The sequence below is a fragment of the Chelonoidis abingdonii genome, unplaced genomic scaffold, assembly GCF_003597395.2.
Source record: "Chelonoidis abingdonii isolate Lonesome George unplaced genomic scaffold, CheloAbing_2.0 scaffold0425, whole genome shotgun sequence".
Lineage (NCBI taxonomy): Eukaryota > Metazoa > Chordata > Testudines > Testudinidae > Chelonoidis > Chelonoidis abingdonii.
The window spans coordinates 23653-41362 of record NW_027424686.1 but is presented as its reverse complement, the minus strand read 5'-3'; the positions used below and the strand labels follow the sequence as shown (position 1 = coordinate 41362).

General features: G+C 49.9%; 1 long non-coding RNA gene across 1 annotated transcript; it reads left to right on the top strand.

Moving 5' to 3' along the window:
• The first annotated feature begins 2733 nt into the window (after positions 1-2733).
• Positions 2734-10856, top strand: LOC142046021 (uncharacterized). The gene is made up of 3 exons (XR_012654945.1): positions 2734-2882; positions 7119-7186; positions 10489-10856. It is a non-coding gene; the product is annotated as an uncharacterized LOC142046021 (long non-coding RNA).
• Positions 10857-17710: the final 6854 nt, after the last annotated feature.

Sequence of the window (17710 nt, the reverse complement as noted above, 5' to 3'; positions counted from 1 at the left end):
CTCTGAAACCTGTCAGTATATACCTTGGGGTTGGCAAATGCCTGTTAAATGGCTTTATTACCCCTTGAATGTCTCTTTAACAGTTTCAATGTTGTGCTAATAGGTCTGGCAGGCTGGAGGTTTTTTCACTTTTAACTACTAGATTCCCTCCCAAGGAAGACTCACCAGGCTAGAGCAGCCATCTGTGGGAGCCTGCAGGAAGGGTCAGAACAGGGATAGGAAAAGAAGTGGGTGGACACTAAGACCGAGTGGAGCCCCAAATTTTCAGGTGCCCTACGCAGCTGCCTATGTTCCCTATGCCTAAGGACAGCCCTGGCTGGGACCCTCCTTTCGTAAGCACACACCGGCTCAGACAGGAGAGAAGCATCTCTCCCCTCCTGCTTGAAAGGAACCTGTCACGGCATCACTCACCACATTGGTGCCTCCTGCGGGGGGTGGGGGGGATGATGGGGAGACAGGCCCGCCCACTACTCCAGGGCCCGGGACCCTGGAAACAGCAGCTTCCTGCTGCCTCTTCCTTCCAGCTCACTGTCTCTATTCCCTGGGCCATTTCCCCACAGCCTCAGTTCCTTCTGATCCTGCCTCTGGTTCTGGCTCCAGCTCCTTTGCCCTCTTTCCAGGGCCTTGAGCCTGTAAGTCCTGGAAGCCCACCAGGAGCTCTCCCTAGCTTCCCCGGTCCCTGTTAGCACCTGCCCTTTCCCCAGGGCTGGTCTCGCTGTACCCCTCTAGGAACCCAGTCTTCTCCATAGGGCTCCTTGCAGCAGACTCACTCATGCTGGACTGCTGCTTTCTTTTATATGGGCTGTCTGGGCCCTGATTGGATGATGCAGCTGGTGCCCACTGATTGAGTCATCCACAAACTTTGACAGTGACTTTATGTTTCCTTCCAAGTCACTGATAAAAATGGTAAATAATGTGGGGCCAAAACCAGATCCCTGCGGTGCACTACTGGAAACACCTGTTTGATGATGAGACACAATGTGTAGTCTCAAAATGTAGCTATCAGTTAGCCAGCTTTAGTCTCTTTAATGTGTATTGTCGTGTTAATTTTACGTCTAGTTTGAATGTCCTGCGGTACTAAGTCACGTGCCTTACAGAAGTCTAAGTCTATTACATCAACACCACTGCTGTTACCAAGCAAACTTATAGTCTCAACTAAAAAGATAGCAAGTTAATTTGACTGGCTCTGTTTTCCATAAACCCATGTTGATTGGCATTAATTATATTACTGTTCTTTAATTCCAGTATCAGCTGATCTGTTATCTTGCCTCCGGTCATTCTCAGACTGACAGTTCTATAATTACCTGTGTTGTCCTGTTTACTCCTTTTAAATATTGGCACAGCATTAGCTTTCTTTGACTCATCTGGAACTTTCTCCATGGTCCGTGACTTATTGAAAATGAACATTAAAGCAATGTCTTCAGCAGGCTTTTTTAATACTCTTGTTTGGAAGTTATCCAGACCTGCTGATTTAAACATGAGTCCCTACTCTGTTTACTCGGCTTTCCTGCTTTAGGTTGGATATTAGGAAAAGCTTTTTCACTAGGAGGGTGGTGAAGCACTGGAATGGGTCACCTAGGGAGGTGGTGGAATCTCCTTCCTTAGAAGTTTTTAAGGTCAGGCTTGACAAAGCCCTGGCTGGGATGATTTAGTTGGGAATCGGTCCTGCTTTGAGCAGGGGGTTGGGCTAGATGACCTCCTGAGGTCCCTTCCAACCCTGATATTCTATGATACTGTTTAACATCCTCCTGAGATACTAGTAGAATGGAAAGAGTGTTATCATATGATATGAATACATCATTTGTGTTTTTCCCAAATACAGAACAGAAATATTTATCTAACATGTTTACCTTTTCTCTATTATTAATAATTCTACCATTTTCACCTACTAATATACCAATACCATTGTTAGGGGAGGTAACAGTAAAGGGATGAAGCTAGTGCTCCATAAAGGCTCATAAACAAAAAGGTAATTAAAAGAACCCCAAGTATATCAGTTTGTTTGTTTAATGTAATGACTTTCAGGTGTATAACTAGGAGTCTGGTGGCACCTTAAAGACTAACAGATTTATTTGGGCATAAGCTTTCATGGGTAAAAAACCAACTTCAGATGCATGGAGTGAAAATTACAGATACAGGCATAAATATAAATATATATTGGCACTTCATGCATCTGAAGAAGCTTATGCCCAAATAAATCTGTTAGTCTTCAAGGTGCCACCATACTCCTCGTTGTTTTTGTGGATACAAACACAGCTACCCTCTGATATTTGGTGTATAACTCACAATTTTTGAATACTTTTGGTTGTCCATCTGTCCTGGGGTTATATACATATATTTCGTAAAAATTACAGTAGAAATTTGCCTTTGACAAAGATTTCATACAAGATAGTAGAATGCCCTTGGGTGAGATTTTTAAAGGTATTTACTGATCAAGTTTACATATGACACACAGCTGGGGGAGGTGGTGCCAACACTGTGGAAGATAGAGCTAAAATTCAGAGGGATCTTGATAAATTGAAGAACTGGGCTATAGACACCAAATTGAAATTCAGCAGAGACCAATGTAAGGTGCTACACTTCGGGAAGAAAAACCCAATGCACAAATACAGACTGGGGGATAACAGGCTTGGCAGCTGCACTGCTGAGAAGGATCTGGGAGTTGTGGTGAATCACAACCTCAGCATGACTCAGCAATGCAATGCTGTTGCAAAACAAGTAAATGCAGTTTTGGGTTGCATTAACAGAGACATAGCATGCAAGTCACAGGAGGTGATCATACCGCTCTGCTCGGCACAGGTTAGGCTTTAGCTGGAGTACTGGGTCCAGTTTTGGTCACCAATGTATAGAAAGGATGTAGAGAAACTGGAAAGGATCCAAAGGTGAGCGACAAAGATGACCAAAGACATGGGTGGTGCATGAACCCCCCCACAACCTTTGGGGAGACTAGTCCCCCAGCCCTACCCCACCTCCTGATTGCTCACCAGAGCCCTGAGCCCCAAGAAGCCCTAGTCGAACCACCCCGGGCCACTGGCCAGCCCACCCCAGCTGCACCGAATGCCCAGGATGCCAGCTGACCCAACCACAGGCCTGAGTGCTGACCCAACTGCTGAGCACCATCCCAAGTGCCGGCCTAGCTCCCGAGCACTGCCCCAGGCTGCTGGCCCAACCCCCGAGTGCTGCCCCAGCCTGAGCCATGAACTCCAGGCCAGCAGCTGGAACTGGGCCTCCACCTGCTTCAGAGTAGAGAGGGAGAGAGGCCGGGGCCTTGGGGTAGAGAGTGGGCAGGACCATGGCCTGGGTTAGGGAAGAGTTAGCCTCACCTGGCCTATTATACCTGCCAGGGCCGGCTCCAGCTTTTTTTCCCCTCCAAGAGGCAAAGTGTGTGGGGAGAAATAATAAATAAATAAAGCCGCGACCAGCGGCAGTTCAGCAGCAGCTCTACCACGCCGCTTCATTCTTCAGCAGCAATTCGGTGGCTGGTCCTTCAGTCCAAGAGTGACCAAGGGACCCGCCGCCGACTTGCTGCCGAAGACCCAGACATGCCACCCCTTTCCATTGGCCGCCCCAAGCACCAGCTTCCTTCGCAGGTGCCTGGAGCTGGCCCTGATACCTGCCGCCCATGCTCAAAGGGATGGACTGCCAGCCATATGAGCAAAAGCTGAAGCAGCTGGGTATGTTTAGTTTGGAAAAAAGGAGATTAAGGGGGGATGGGATAGCTGTCTTCCGATCCTTGAAAGGCTGCCATAAAAAAGATGGAGAAAAGTTGTTCTCTCTTGGCACAGAGGGCAGGACGAGAGGCAATGGGTTCAAACTGCACCGTAGCTGATTTAGATTAAATCTCAGGGAAAACTTCCTCACTGTAAGAACAACAGGACAATGGCACAGACGCCTCAAGAGGTTGTAGAAGCTCCTTCCCTGGAGGTTTTCAAAAGGAGGCTGGAGCTATGTGTCTGGGATGGTTTAGACACAACAAATCCTGCCTCTTGGCAGGGGGTTAGGTTAGATGGCCCTTGTGGTCCTTTCTAACCCTACAATTCTAGGGAACTAGTGGGATTTTCAAAAGCATCTAGGTGCTTTCAGCTTTTAGAAAATCTGGCCTGTAGTGAGTGTTTGAGAACCGAGTTCTACACACAGGTGGGAACATGTGACAAAGCACTAGGGTGCTGGACAGACAGGCAAAATAAGAGTTGACAAAGGCAATCCTCACAAAGCAGTTCAGCCCAAGGCCACTGAGCCGAGCTCTGCGGTTAGCTGGATAGGAAGGGGAGGGGCATCTCTCTCTTTGTCTGTGGCTGGCTGTCCTGTTGTCTGTCTATCCTGGCCAGAGTCTTTGCAGCGAGTTCCCTCTGGCTGCCTTGGAAGAGGCTGCAGGCAAGGCCTGCAGGGGGGCTTCTGAGCCGTGTGCTGAGAAAACAACGTTTATTTCCATGGTAAACCACAGTGATAACAAGCAAGGCAGCGACTGAGTTCTCCAGGTTCAGCTGCTGCGTGCACCTGGCTCTGGTCACACTGCTCTGAGTGCTGGGTGAGCCCATGCACAGACTGTTCTGGTCTCCCACCAAAGCACAGGCAGCTTCATGCCTTCACCTCAGAGCTCTCCACCTGCAAACACGACCACTCTGCCTCCATGGCCAAAGGGAAGAGGGATCCTATTGTGACACAAAATCACGGTCGGGATCAGGTTGAGAACCCTGGCTCTAAGGATTTTCATCCAAAAAGAGCTGTACAGCATAAACTCCACACGTGGCTTACTTTGCCCCACAGTTGAAATGCACCCACCTCTGGGGTGGGACGTGACAGCAGTTTAACAGCTGCACAGCAATGCAAGATGAGAATTCATCTAATCAAATCTCTCCTGTCTAAGGCTCTTATACGACCATCCATCATCTTAGGATCTGGGCACCTTCCCTGTGAGATCAGTTAGCAACGGCGAAGTCCTCCCCAGACTTCCTGAAGCATTGAGCTCTTCCCTCTTGCTGGGGCCTAAATACTCCACTTGGGGAAGGGTTCTCTGGATGTTGGAGTTTGTGTTGATTTGGGGTTTTTAGTGATTGGAGGGAGCAGGTTGTCTGTTACAGCTGTCCCCCTGCTAGCATTCCTCTTTCCCTTCTCCTTCTGTTTGTCCTGGTGGCCGCCCCTCCCGGCCATTGTGCTAACTAAAGTCATAGCCCTATTCATAGAGATGGCTTGTACAGACTAACTAGAGCCACTGCTCTTCCTAGGGAGGGGGCTTCTTGCTTCTTTGTTTAGCTCCTTTGTTCAGACCCGGGCTCGGTGTGCGGGGCGCTGCCCAGAAATGCAAGACCTGAAGTGGCCAACTAATTAAGCATATGAGTCATACCTGTGGCTCAGAACATGCCCAGGCATGCCTATGCCCATCTGCAGGTTTTCCCTGTCTCCTCTCCTCCCCTGTATCAAGAGGAGCCAATCAAAAGTACTGGTGGGAAACTGCCTAAGTTTGCCTTTAAAAACCAGACATTTTCTGATCAGACCCCGGAGAAAGTCCTTGCTTTGCCACCTGGTCTGATCAGCTAGGGGTCTTTGGGGGGCCCTCTCTCCGCTCTTGTTTGTTTTTGAGAGTACCCCTGTTTTTAAACTCCCCTCCCACGAACAACGAATTTGTGCCTGGAGATCTCCTGATTACTGAAAGCGAATCGAGTCCTCTCTCCATCCTCCGATGCTACTGCTGTTCCTGTCTCTATGTTTGCTGCCGTCCTGGGGATTGGTAGGAGTTTTCTCTTGCAGACTTCCCCTGTCCTGGCTGCTGGCCTTGTTTCCCAAGCTGACAGACCCAAGCTAACTCCTTGGTCTGTATCTATAATCTGTTTCTTGCTCCGCAGCTCCTTTGCTGCTAAAAAATAAGCCTGTGCTGCTGCTGGGCTGTGCCTTCCTGGACTGTATCCTGGGCTGCCAGCTTGCAGCCCCCCCCCCACTGCTGCTAAGGTGCACCTATTAGGATCAGGTTCTTAGTCTAGATAAGTTGTAATTTCATTTTGCATAGCTGTGGTTAAGTTAGGTTTAGAGAATTGTTTGTATTGTGCTCTGTAAGTGGTTTAAAAAAAATTTTGCATTGTGTTTCTGTTACTTGCTAAATTTGGTGTATCCTAGGTTAAAAGTTAGATCAATAGATAAGATTGCTGTTTCTGTACTAATGGTGGTTACAGTCTCGTCCCGCTGCCCTAACACCACCCCACCCCAAGCTCCCCCAGTCACTCGTCTCTCTCTGGCTGTTACCCTTGTTTGCAGCCTGTCTGCTCTCTGTGTCTCCCTGGGTTTAAAATCTCCCTCCGACGCTCTGGCTCTGGTCGTCCTGCCTTCACCACGTGCTCCTCTCCCCCACATCCTCCACCTCATTCCTACCACTGCCTTTCTCTCATTCTCTTTTTTAATCCTTTTCCCCACAATTCCAACGTTGGAGTCAGTTCACCCATGCTTCTACTGCCAAACGCTCAATTGTATTACCTAGGGAAGATTACATAAAAACCCCGCCATTGTCTAACCCCTTTTTTCCTCTAACACACCCTCATTTCATTATACCACTGTGCACACTTTTACTAGAGTTGTTGGATATTTAACCACATTTCCTTAAACTGTTAGTTGGTTATAATGCTGCTGTAACACACTCTTTACATAAGAAATTGTTAGCTACCTGTTACATTTATATTTCAGTGTTAATTGGTTACCAACTGTATTGCACCCCACTGTGTTGTACCCCACTATTGAAACCCCCTATACTATTTACTAAAAGAAACCCCTCCCCAATTGTCTACCTTAACAAACCCCATACCCCTCACTATTGAATTTTCCCTGTTTTTGCATTTTCTTAATAAAGTTTATTTTGCACCCCACCAGTGCAGTAGTTATCCCCCAAGATCCCTTACCTACTGGCAGGGTCACAGGTAAAGAGAGGTAGTTTCAGATAGGGTTGCCACTACTGGTGTACAAAAACCCAAGACAATCAGGATGATCCTGAGCTCACGGACCTGGCCAGCTGGCCCTGTGTACTGAGCACCTTGTCCAACCAAGTTCCCGGGCCAGCCACCATCAAATCAAGGGATGATCCTGGGAAAACCTGCAAAAGCGGCAACCTTCATTTGCGACCCTGCTATTACTAGGTTGGAGGGTTTCCAGCAAAGGAGATCACACTTCAGCAGGGATGTTCATTGTCTACAAAAACATAACTGTAAGTAGGGAACCATTCTCCAGTGGGGCGTTCCTAGGGGGGCCTGCAGGGATCTGTTCTGTGCTCAGTGCTGGTCAGTGTCTTTATTCAGGATGTGAAAGAAAATATCAAATCAAGACTGGCAACATTTGCAGTTACATGGAGTGAGCTGGGCTCATTTGGACAATGTGTTTTAAAACAGTCTAATGTAAGGCTGCATATCTAGGAACAGAGTGTCCTCTGACAGGGTCCCTCTGACAGGTTAGGGTACTGCATCCTGGAAAGCAGCAACTCACAAAGGGACAGAGGTGTCATGGTGGAGTCCAGCTGAATAGGAGTTCTCAGTGCAATGCTGTGACTGAGGGAGAACATGAACCTTAGCTGTACAAGCAGGGGAGTATCAAGTAGGAATAAGGAGGGGTGTGATAGGGTGGCCAGGGATGGATTTCCAGTAAGGTATGATAGGCATGTGCCTAGGGGTGCCAGCATTCTAAGGGCACTTTACCTCTCTAAAACTGTGTGCAACATGAAGATCAGCTGTAGGCTGGGGAGGGCACTGAAGATGCTGTGCCTAGGGACACGTAAAGTGTAAATCCAGCCCTGGGGGTGGCCTGTTTCTCTAATGCTTGCGCCCTAGACCTGGGCAGCCCCTGTCCAGTTACCCTGTCTGCCACACTTGGGATGGGGTCTGGGGTTGTTTGATTGAGCAGCTGGAGATGGAGAAGACGATTCTCCTATAAACAGCAGGAGGAAGCTGCAGAGAAGGGAGAATGAACAAGAAGCTGAAAAGAGGTTGCAAAGAGGGAGAGGATCCAGCAGGGAAGACCCTTAGACCGGGGCAGTTTCTCCAGCTAGGAAAAGCTGGGAAAAGCCTGCAAAGATGTGAGATGCCAAGGGGATTGGAGGTTGTGCCGGGTTGAGGGAACTACATGTGGGTTTAATTTTGAACTTTAAGATAATAAACCAGGCACTAAGCAGGGCTGTTGTCATTGGACTCGTAAGCCTGGGTGGAGTCAATTTAAGAAGCCCTTTGAAGGGGGAGAAACTGAGGCAGACCACCTGCAGAGTGCCCTGTATCCCCGAGGGGGTATGCGGGTGGCAGCAAGCCCAGTGGCAAGGGGCCAGTACCTCTGTGTATGGTGTTAGTGAGCCCATTGTAGGAGACTGAGTCCAGGTCAGGTGTTCACACTGCAAAAAAGGAATGTGACAGGGATGGAAAGAGCTGAGAAAAGAATGAACAGAACGATTGGGGTCTGGAAAGCCTGTCTTGTGTGAGAGGCTACAGCAATCCAATCGAGCTTAGCTAAGAGATGGCTGAGAGGTGATTGGATCGCGGTTTGGAGTCCCTGTGCGAGCGATGTTCTGTAAAGAGCAAATGTCACAGTTACAGTATGAAGAAAGCCGGGGCACGGTAACTAGTGTTATTAATGCTCCACAGTGTGCCAGGCCTTGCTAGGTCCCCACGGCTGCTCTGGTGGCTTCTGTAACATAGCACGTGGTGAGCACCACTAGAGAGCTCACTGACTGGTTCAGGAGAGAACATAGCTCATCCTGTCTGACTTCCTGGGTAGAGCAGGCTGTTCAGTATCACCCACCTACCACTGTATGGGGCCAGTAACTTGGGTTAGACTAAAGCACGTCATTGCTTAGGAGACTCAAGCTGTTGTGTGCCCCAAGCAGAGAACAGGTGAGACCAAGATGTCACCAGTTCCTGAGGCCCCTGCAATGGCAGGGAATTGATCGGGGTAGAGTGACCATGTTTCCCAAAAGGAAAACAGGACTCCCCCAAACCAGCCTATGTCCCCCCTGCCGCCTCCCACCGGCGTGGAGCCAGGCTGAGGAGCCCCTCCCCCTGGGACCAGCCCCAGCCCCCCTGCTGACCCCCCATGCATGGGGCCACCTGAGCCCTTCCTGCCTCCTGCCCATGGGGGCCAACCTGAGGTCCCCTCCCCACTGATTCTTGGAGCTAGCCCTCCCCCCCGCCACACCTCTCGCCACTCCTCTCCCCCCCTTCACCTGGGGATGGTCTGAGCCTCCTCCCCCACTGCCTGCCCAGGGGGCTGTTCCTATGAGCCCCCACCTGTGATCCTCCTCCCCCCAAGGCCCCCTTCTTCTCTGTACATTCCACAAGGCTGGTCTGAGCCCCCCCCTCCCTCTGAGGCCCCCTTCTCCTCCATACATGCCGCAAGGCTGGTCTGAGCCTCCCCTCCCCCCAATGCATGGGGATGGTCCTCTAAGCCCCTCGGCCCATGTGCAAGGCTGGTAGTCTGAGCCCCCACCACATGCCCAAGTGTAGGGCCACTGGAAGCCCCCCTCTGCCTCCTGAACATGGGACAAGACGCTCTCCCTAGCCCTTCCTCCAGCGCAGGACTGGCATAGCCACTTTGCCCTCCCTCCTGCATGTTCCTCTGGGCATTTGTCCCGTTTGCTCTTGCCAGCTATCAGTTTTGTCAAAAAAGTCAGGACGGCTGGAACAGGGCCTAAAAATGGGACTGTCCCAGCCAAAACGGGATCACAGGCGGCAACTTTTTCTGCGCTGGTGAGTGCTCATGCCCCCGGCCCCGCCCCACCCCAAAGTCCCCACCCTAACTCCGCCCCTCCCTGGCCCTATTGGACCCCTCCACAAATGCCCATCCTGGCCCCACGTCCTCCCCCAGGTGCACCGCATTCCCCGTCCACCCCCCTTCCCTTCCAGGCTTGCTGTGTGAAAGAGCTGTTTTGCAGCGCAAGCGCTGGGAGGGAGGGTGGAGAAGCAGGATGCGGCGGCGTGCTCGGGGGAGGAGATGGAGGCAGGACAGAGGTGAGCTGGGGTGGGGAGCTTGGCAGGGAGCTGCTGGTGGGTGCAGAGCACCCATCAATTTTTCCCCGTGGGTGCTCCAGCCCTGGAGCATCCACGGAGTTGGTGCCTATAAACGGGATTTATGTTCACCCTAATCACAGGAGACTTGCCCAGCTGATCCCAGCAGGCAATCCATGTCCCATGCTGCAGAGGAAGGCAACTTCCTCCCCCAAAGTTCTTGCCTATCTGAACTGGGGAAAAATCTCCTTCCTGACCTCAAACCTAGTGATCACTGTGACCTTGAGCATGTGAGAAAGGCTCACTAGCCGAGCATCTAGAAGAAAGATTCTCTGTACTACCGCAGAGCCTAGTCCAGCCTGTCTGGTGTCCTGTCTCAGCTGTGGCCACTCCTGATGCTTCAGAGAATGGTGGCGGATGGGGGCCGGGAAGAGACAGAATACATCTGGCCATTGTGCATCAGGAAAAATAACCCCTGCAGGTGAGTGGTTGAAACCAGGAAACATGAAGCATTGTCTTAATGCAGATCTGCAAGTGTTCGAACATGTTGACGGAAATGCAGAGATTCCAGTTCCCCCCTTGGCCCATGAAGGAAGGAGGCAACCAGAGGAATTCATAGACCTGAGGGCCAGAAGGTGCCATCCCAGCCATTTAGCCCATTCTCACCCCCCCCATACACACTCCCTAGAATTTCTCCTAGGAGCTGCACTGAATCATGTCTTTTTGAAAGATCTAGTCTGGCCCTACGGACTCCAAGCAATGGTAAGTCCCCCCCACCCCCTCTGGAGAGCTGCTGTACTGTTTAATTAAACTCACTGCTAAGTGATTACAACTCATTTCAAGGCTGAATTTATCTCACTTCCACGCCAGTCACTGACTCTTGTGATTCTGCAGTTGGTTGAAAAGCCCCTCGCTTTGCCTAGACACAATGATCAAGTTGCCGCTGGACCTGCTCTTTCATCATCTAAAGAAGTTGCGCTCCTTAAGCCTCACATCATAAGGTTTGTTTTCCAGCCCCAGGATCATGTCATGGCCTCCTTTGAACTCTCTCCAATATCTTCACATCTCTCTTGAAATGCAGAACAAAGACTGGACGCAGTATTCGAGTAGGAATCTTTCCATACCAGTGCTGTGCACAGAGTCAAGACCACTCCCCTACTTTTGCCTGCTAATCCTGTTTTTATACATCCAAGGATCACATTAGCACTTTTTGCCACTGCATTGCACTGAGCACTCAGGCTGAGGCAGTTATCCGTGATGACCCCCAAATCCTTCTCTGAGCCATGGCTTCCCAAGAGAGAATCTCTCAACATAGATTCGAAAGTGTAACACAGCACGTTGGAGTTCTCCCAAATACTTCCTGTTTGAACTGGAACACAGAAACATCCAATCTTGATTTACAAATTGCCAGTGACCAAGAATTCCCCTTATTTAAGGCTGCGTGTCTGTCATGGAGGTCATGGACGTCACAGATTCTGTGACTTTCTGGGACTTCCACATCTGCAAGTCCACATCTGCAAATCCTGGGGCAGCTGGGGACAATCAGCCTCCACTGCTGGAACAGGGGCCAGCCATTGGCCCCCAGGGGTTCCCCAAAGCAGCAGCACCCCAGGAAGCCCCACAGCAGCTAAGATTTAGTCTGGGGTATTTATAGTAAAAGTCATGGACAGGTCACAGACCATGAATTTTTGTTCATTGCCTGTCCATGACTTTTACTAAAAATACCCATGACTAAATCTTAGCCTTACCTGTAATCCTTGATGGCTTGTTCCAGTGGTTAATTACCCTCACTGATGCATCATTTCCAGTGTGAATTTATCTAGCTTCAACTTCCAGCCATTGGATCATGTAAGACCTTTGTCTGCTAGACTGAAGAGCCCATAACATTATGTGCTGCCCCAGGTGCCATGGAGGCACTTACAGGCTGTGGTCATCACCCCTTAACAGTCTCTTTGTTAAGCTAAGTAGATTTTGCTCCTGGAGTCTATTGCTGTAAGGCAGGTTTTCTATTCCTTTAACATAGTAAAGCATAGTAGGACTGTGTGCATTTAACTAGGCGATTCAGATCACTCTGTGTGTACGTCTACACTGATAGCTGAGGGTGTGAGTCCGTGCTCGAGCAGACACACTTGTGCTCGTTCTCATTGAGCTAGAGCGCCAGAAGTAGGGGGTAGCCATGGCAGCACAAGTGGCTGGAGGGGTAGTCGCCCTGACTTCATGCCCATCAGAGAAGCTAGGTATGTATTTGGGGCAACTAGCCCCTCCCACTCGTTGTGCTCCCATGGCTGCACTCTGTTTTTAGCTCACTAGCTCGATGAGAACTTGCATGAGTGTGTCTGCTCCAGCTGGGACTCACACACCCAGCTAGCAGTGTAGACGTACACACAGTGTAGGCCTACCTTGCACCCTGTCTTCTCCACTGTTTACTACTCCCCCAATCTAATCTTTGTGACATCTGCAAACTTTGCCAGCAAAGATTTTATATCATCGTATAGATTGTTAACAAACATGTGAACTAGCACTAAACCAAGAACAGCTCTCTGGGGAACCCTGCCAGAAACAGCCCTGCTCATTGAAAGCTCCCCATTAGCTACTACAATTTAAGATTGGCCAGTGACCAGTTTTTAATCCATCTAATGTGGGTTCTGTTAATTCCATATACTGCGAGTTTTTAAATCAAACTGTGATGGAGTATGTAACAGGGTGACCACTCGCTCCTGCCCTGCAGGGTAAAAACAGCTCTGGGAGGGGACTGTGGCTGGAGAAAGCAGCTTTTAGGCTGGGTTGATTGGGGGAAGTGGCTGCAGCTGTGGCAAAGCCCCAATCAGGCCCAGTGGGCCCCTATAAGAGGCTGTGAGCCAGAAGCCCAAACAGTCTCCCTCTGGTGGTAGAGGAAGAAGGGCCTGGCTGCAAGGAGCTAGAGACAAAGTACCTGAGTGGAGTAGGGTTGGGGACAGGCAAAGTTGCTGGGGAGCTCTAGCCTGGAAAGCCCCAGGCTGTGGCCTAGCATTGGGCTAAAAGGTACTGGGGGTTGCAGAGGGCAGCCCAGGGGTAGGCTAAGGCAGCAAGTCCAAACCCAACCTTGCCAGTGACGAGTAGGCTGATACTGCAGTCTGCTCCAGGGCGTGGGGCTAGATGAAGACTGGCAGTAGCCATATACTGAGGTGAGGTGGGAATAGTGGGTGGGGGTTCCCCGGGGCGGGAGACCCTAAGACTGAGGGGATTACTGCTAGGGAGCAGCACCCCAGGTAAAAGGGCACCAGGTCCTGAGAGGGACATGGGGCCAGAGGACAGGTGGATCACCAGCCTGCAGAGGGTGCTCTGGAGCTCTAACTGAGCTAATTCCTGAGGACAACCAGTAGGAGGTGGCGCAGGGGTGAGTCCGCACCTCTACAGGGTACTAAGGCAAATGCCTTGAGGAGTATAGTCTATCAACACAGTTACCTGTATCAACCAAAGCCATAATCTTGTCAAAAAAAAGACAACAGGTTGGTTTGACAAGACCTGCCTTCTGGGAAACCCTGCTGACTGACATTAATTATATATTTAGCCTCTTAGGGTGCGTCTACACTATGGGATTATTCCGATTTTACATAAACCGGTTTTGTAAAACAGATCGTATAAAATTGAGTGCACATGGCCACACTAAGCACATTAATTCAGCGGTGTGCATCCATGTACCGATGCTAGCGTCGATTTCCGGAGCGTTGCACTGTGAGTAGCTATCCCGTAGCTATCCCATAGTTCCCGCAATCTCCCCCACCCCTTGGAATTCTGAGTTGAGATCCCAATGCATGATGGTGCAAAAACAGTGTCGCGGGTGATTCTGGGTAAATGTCGTCACTCATTCCTTCCTCCATGAAAGCAACATCAGACAATCATTTCATGCCCTTTTTCCCTGGATTGCCCTGGCAGACGCCATGGCTATGGCAACCATGGAGCCGTTTTGCCTTTTGTCACTGTCATCATATGTGTACTGGATGCCACTGACAGAGGCGTATTGCAGTGCTACACAGCAGCATTCATTTGCCCATTGCAAGGTAGAGAGATGGTTACAGTTGTTCTGTACTGTCTGCTGTGCTATTGTAAATATGGTGATGAGATGATGGTTATCAGTTGTTCTGTACCATCTGCTGCTATCGTGGGTGCTACTGGCTGGCTTTCACTGAGGTTGGCTGGGAGCATAAAGACAAAAAGGGGAATGACTCCCCGAGTCAATCCCTCCTTTATGGTTTATCTAAAAATAGAACAGTCCTGCCTAGAATATGGGCAAGTGTACTAGAGAACCAGTTACCAGAGAGCACAGCCGCCTATGCACAGATCCCGCAAAAATTATTGGCTGCATGCCATTCTAGGGGGTGCCCCTACAACAATCCCACCCATTGCTTCCCTCCTTGCCAACCTTCCTGGGCTACCATGCAGTGTCCCCCCATTTGTGTGATGAAGTAATAAGAATGCAGAAATAAGAAACACTGACTTTTAGTGAGATAAAATGAGGGGGAGGCTACCTCCAGCTGCATGATAGTCCAGGCAGGACATTAAACTGTGGGGGGAGAGAGCCCAGCATCCCGCTGCTTATGATAGTCCAGGCAGTACAGAATCTTTTCTTTAGACATGAAAGGGGGGGGCACTGATGGAACTCAGCCCCCAGTTGCTATGATGAGGACAGTTACCAGCCGATCTGTACCATCTACCGGGAATGACCAGGAGTCATTCCTACTTTTACCCAGGCGCCCCCAGTCGACCTCACCTGAGGCTAGCCAGGAGCACTCACAGGATGATGAGGACACCTATCAGTCTTTTGTATGGTACCGTCTGCCGGAGGGAGGGGAGGGGAGGGGAGAGATGCTGCTGTCATTGCCGCAGCACTGCATCTACCAGTGCAGTAGACATAGGGTGATATATAAAAAAGTCAAGAAACAATTTTTTTTCCCTTTCTTTCACGGGGGGGAGGGGTGTAAATTACAACATATACCCTGAACCACCCGGGAAATGTTTTTGACTCTTCAGGCATTGGGAGCTCACCCAAGAATGCAAATACTTTTGGAGACTGCGAGGACTGTGGGATAGCTGGAGTCCTCAGTCACCCCTCCCTCCCTCCATGAGCATCCATTTTGATTCTTTGCTTTCCGTTACGCTTGTCACACAGCACTGTGCTGTGGACTCTGTATCATAGCCTGGAGATTTTTTTTCAAATGCTTTCTCATTTCATCTTCTGTAACGGAGCTGATAGATGACTCTCCAGACAGCGATCAGATCCAGTACTCCCGTATGGTCCATGCTGGAGCTCTTTTTGGATGTGGGACTGCATCACCACCCGTGCTGATCAGAGCTCCACGGTGGGCAAACAGGAAATGAATTCAAGTTCGCGGGGCTTTTGCTGTCTACCTGGCCAGTGCATCCGAGTTCGGATTGCTGTCCAAGAGCGATCACAATGGTGCACTAGGATACCACCTAGAGACCAACACAGTGGATTTGCGGCCACACTAACCTTAATCCGATAGGGTAATACTGATTTCAGCACTACTCCTCTCATCGGGGAGGCGTACAGAAACCAGTTTAAAGAGCCCTTTAAATTGATATAAGGGCCTTGTTGTGTGGACGGGTGCAGCATTAAATCGGTTAACGCTGCTAAAATCGGTTTAAAAGCGTAGTGTAGACCAGGTCTATTCTTCGTTGATAGACTTGTAGATTCCAAGATCAGAAGGAACCACTGTGATCATCTAGCCCATTGGTTTTCAATCTGTGACTGCAGGCCCCTAAGGTCCACAGACTATGTCTAAGGCTACGTCCACACTATGGTATAATTTCGAATTAGCTAAAACCGTTTTATTAAACAGGTATATAGCGTCGATTGTGCGCGCCCACACTAGGCACATTAATTCGATGGTGTGAGTCCATGGTCTGAGGCTAGCGTCGCTTTCTGGAACAGTGCACTGTGGTAGCTATTCCGTAGCTATCCCATAGTCCTCCGTCTCCCCCGCCCCTTGGAATTCCGGTTGAGAGCCCAGTGCCTGATGGGCAAAAATCATTGTCGCGGGTGGTTCTGGGTACAGCCTCACCCCTCCTTTTGTGAAAGCAGCAGACAACCATTCACGCCTTTTTCCCTGGGTGAACTGAGCAACGCCATAGAACTGCAAGCATGGACCCTGCTGAGATCAGTAATGCAACATGGACGTTGTAAACACCTCGCGCATTCTCGTGCTGTCTATGGTACCATGAACTGCAAAGGCAGGCGAGGAGGAGGCAACTACGGCAGCACGGCGACGAGAGCGATGAGGACGTGGACACTGAATTCTCCCTAACCGCGGGCCCCTGCATTTTGGAGCTACTGCTGGTGATGGGGCAGCTTCTACCCATTGAACGACGGTTTTGGGTGCAGGAAACAAGCACAGACTGGTGGAACCATAGTTTTGCAGGTGTGGGATGATTTGCAGTGGCTGCGAAACTTTCGCATGCGTAAGAGCACTTTCTTTGAACTTTGTGACTTGCTTTCCCCTGCCCTGAAATGCCATAATACCAAGATGAGAGCAGCCCTCACAGTGAAGAAGAGAGTGGCAATAGCCCTCTGGAAACTTGCAACTCCAGACAGCTACCGGTCAGTTGGGAATCAATTTGGAGTGGGAAAATCGACTGTGGGGGCTGCTGTGATGCAAGTAGCCAAAGCAATCATTAAGCTCTGCTACAAAAGGTTATAACTCTGGGAAACGTGCAGGTCATAGTGGATGGCTTTGCTGCAAATGGGATTCCCTAACTGTGGGGGGCCATAGATGGAACCCATATCCCTATCTTCGCACCGGAGCACCAGGGCACCCAGTACGTAAACACTGCAAGGGGTACTTTCAATGGTGCTGCAAAGCACTGGTGGATCACAAGGGACGTTTCACCAACATCCACGTGGATGGTCAGGAAGGGTTCCATGACACTCGTGTCTTCAGAAGCACTACCTCTGTTTAAACGGCTGCAGCAAGGGAATTACTTCCCAGAACCAGAAAATAACAGTTGGGGAGGTTCAAATGCCCTGTCGTTATCCTGGGGGACCCAGCCTACCCTGATGCCATGGCTCATGAAGCCATAAACAGGCAGCCTGGACAGTGGTCAGGAGCTGTTCAACTACAGGCTGAGCAAGTGCAGGATGGTGGAGAATGTGCATTTGGCCATTTAAAAGGGCGCTGGCGCACATTACTGACTCACTCAGACCTCAGCCAAACATGTCCCCTTTGTTATTGCTGCTTGCTGTGTGCTCCACAACTGTGTGAGAGTAAGGGGGAGAACTTCTGGCGGTGGTGGAGGCTGAGGCAATTGCGTGGCCGCTGACTACGAGCAGCCAGACACCAGGCGTTAGAAGAGCACACCAGGAAGCGGTGCGCATCAGAGAAGCCTTGAAAAGAGTTTCATCACAGGCCAGGGTACGGTGTGACTGTTGTGTTTGCTTCCCCTTCAAGAACCCCCACCCTTCATTGACTTCCGTCCTGTAAGCAACCCACCCTCCCTTTGATTACAGCTTGCTTAAGAAATAAAGTCACTATCATTTAAAAATATGTATTCTTTATTAAAAGACATTACTTGTAACCAACCCACCCTCCCATTTGCATGTATTCTTTGTTAAACAGTAATTAAAAAGAGGCAGAGAATTATCAAGGTACACCAGGATGTGATCTGGGAGGGAATAGGAGGGAAAGAAAAGGCTATTAAGCACATTTCAATGTAATGACAGCCTTTTGGTTGACGAGTCCACGGGGTGGAGT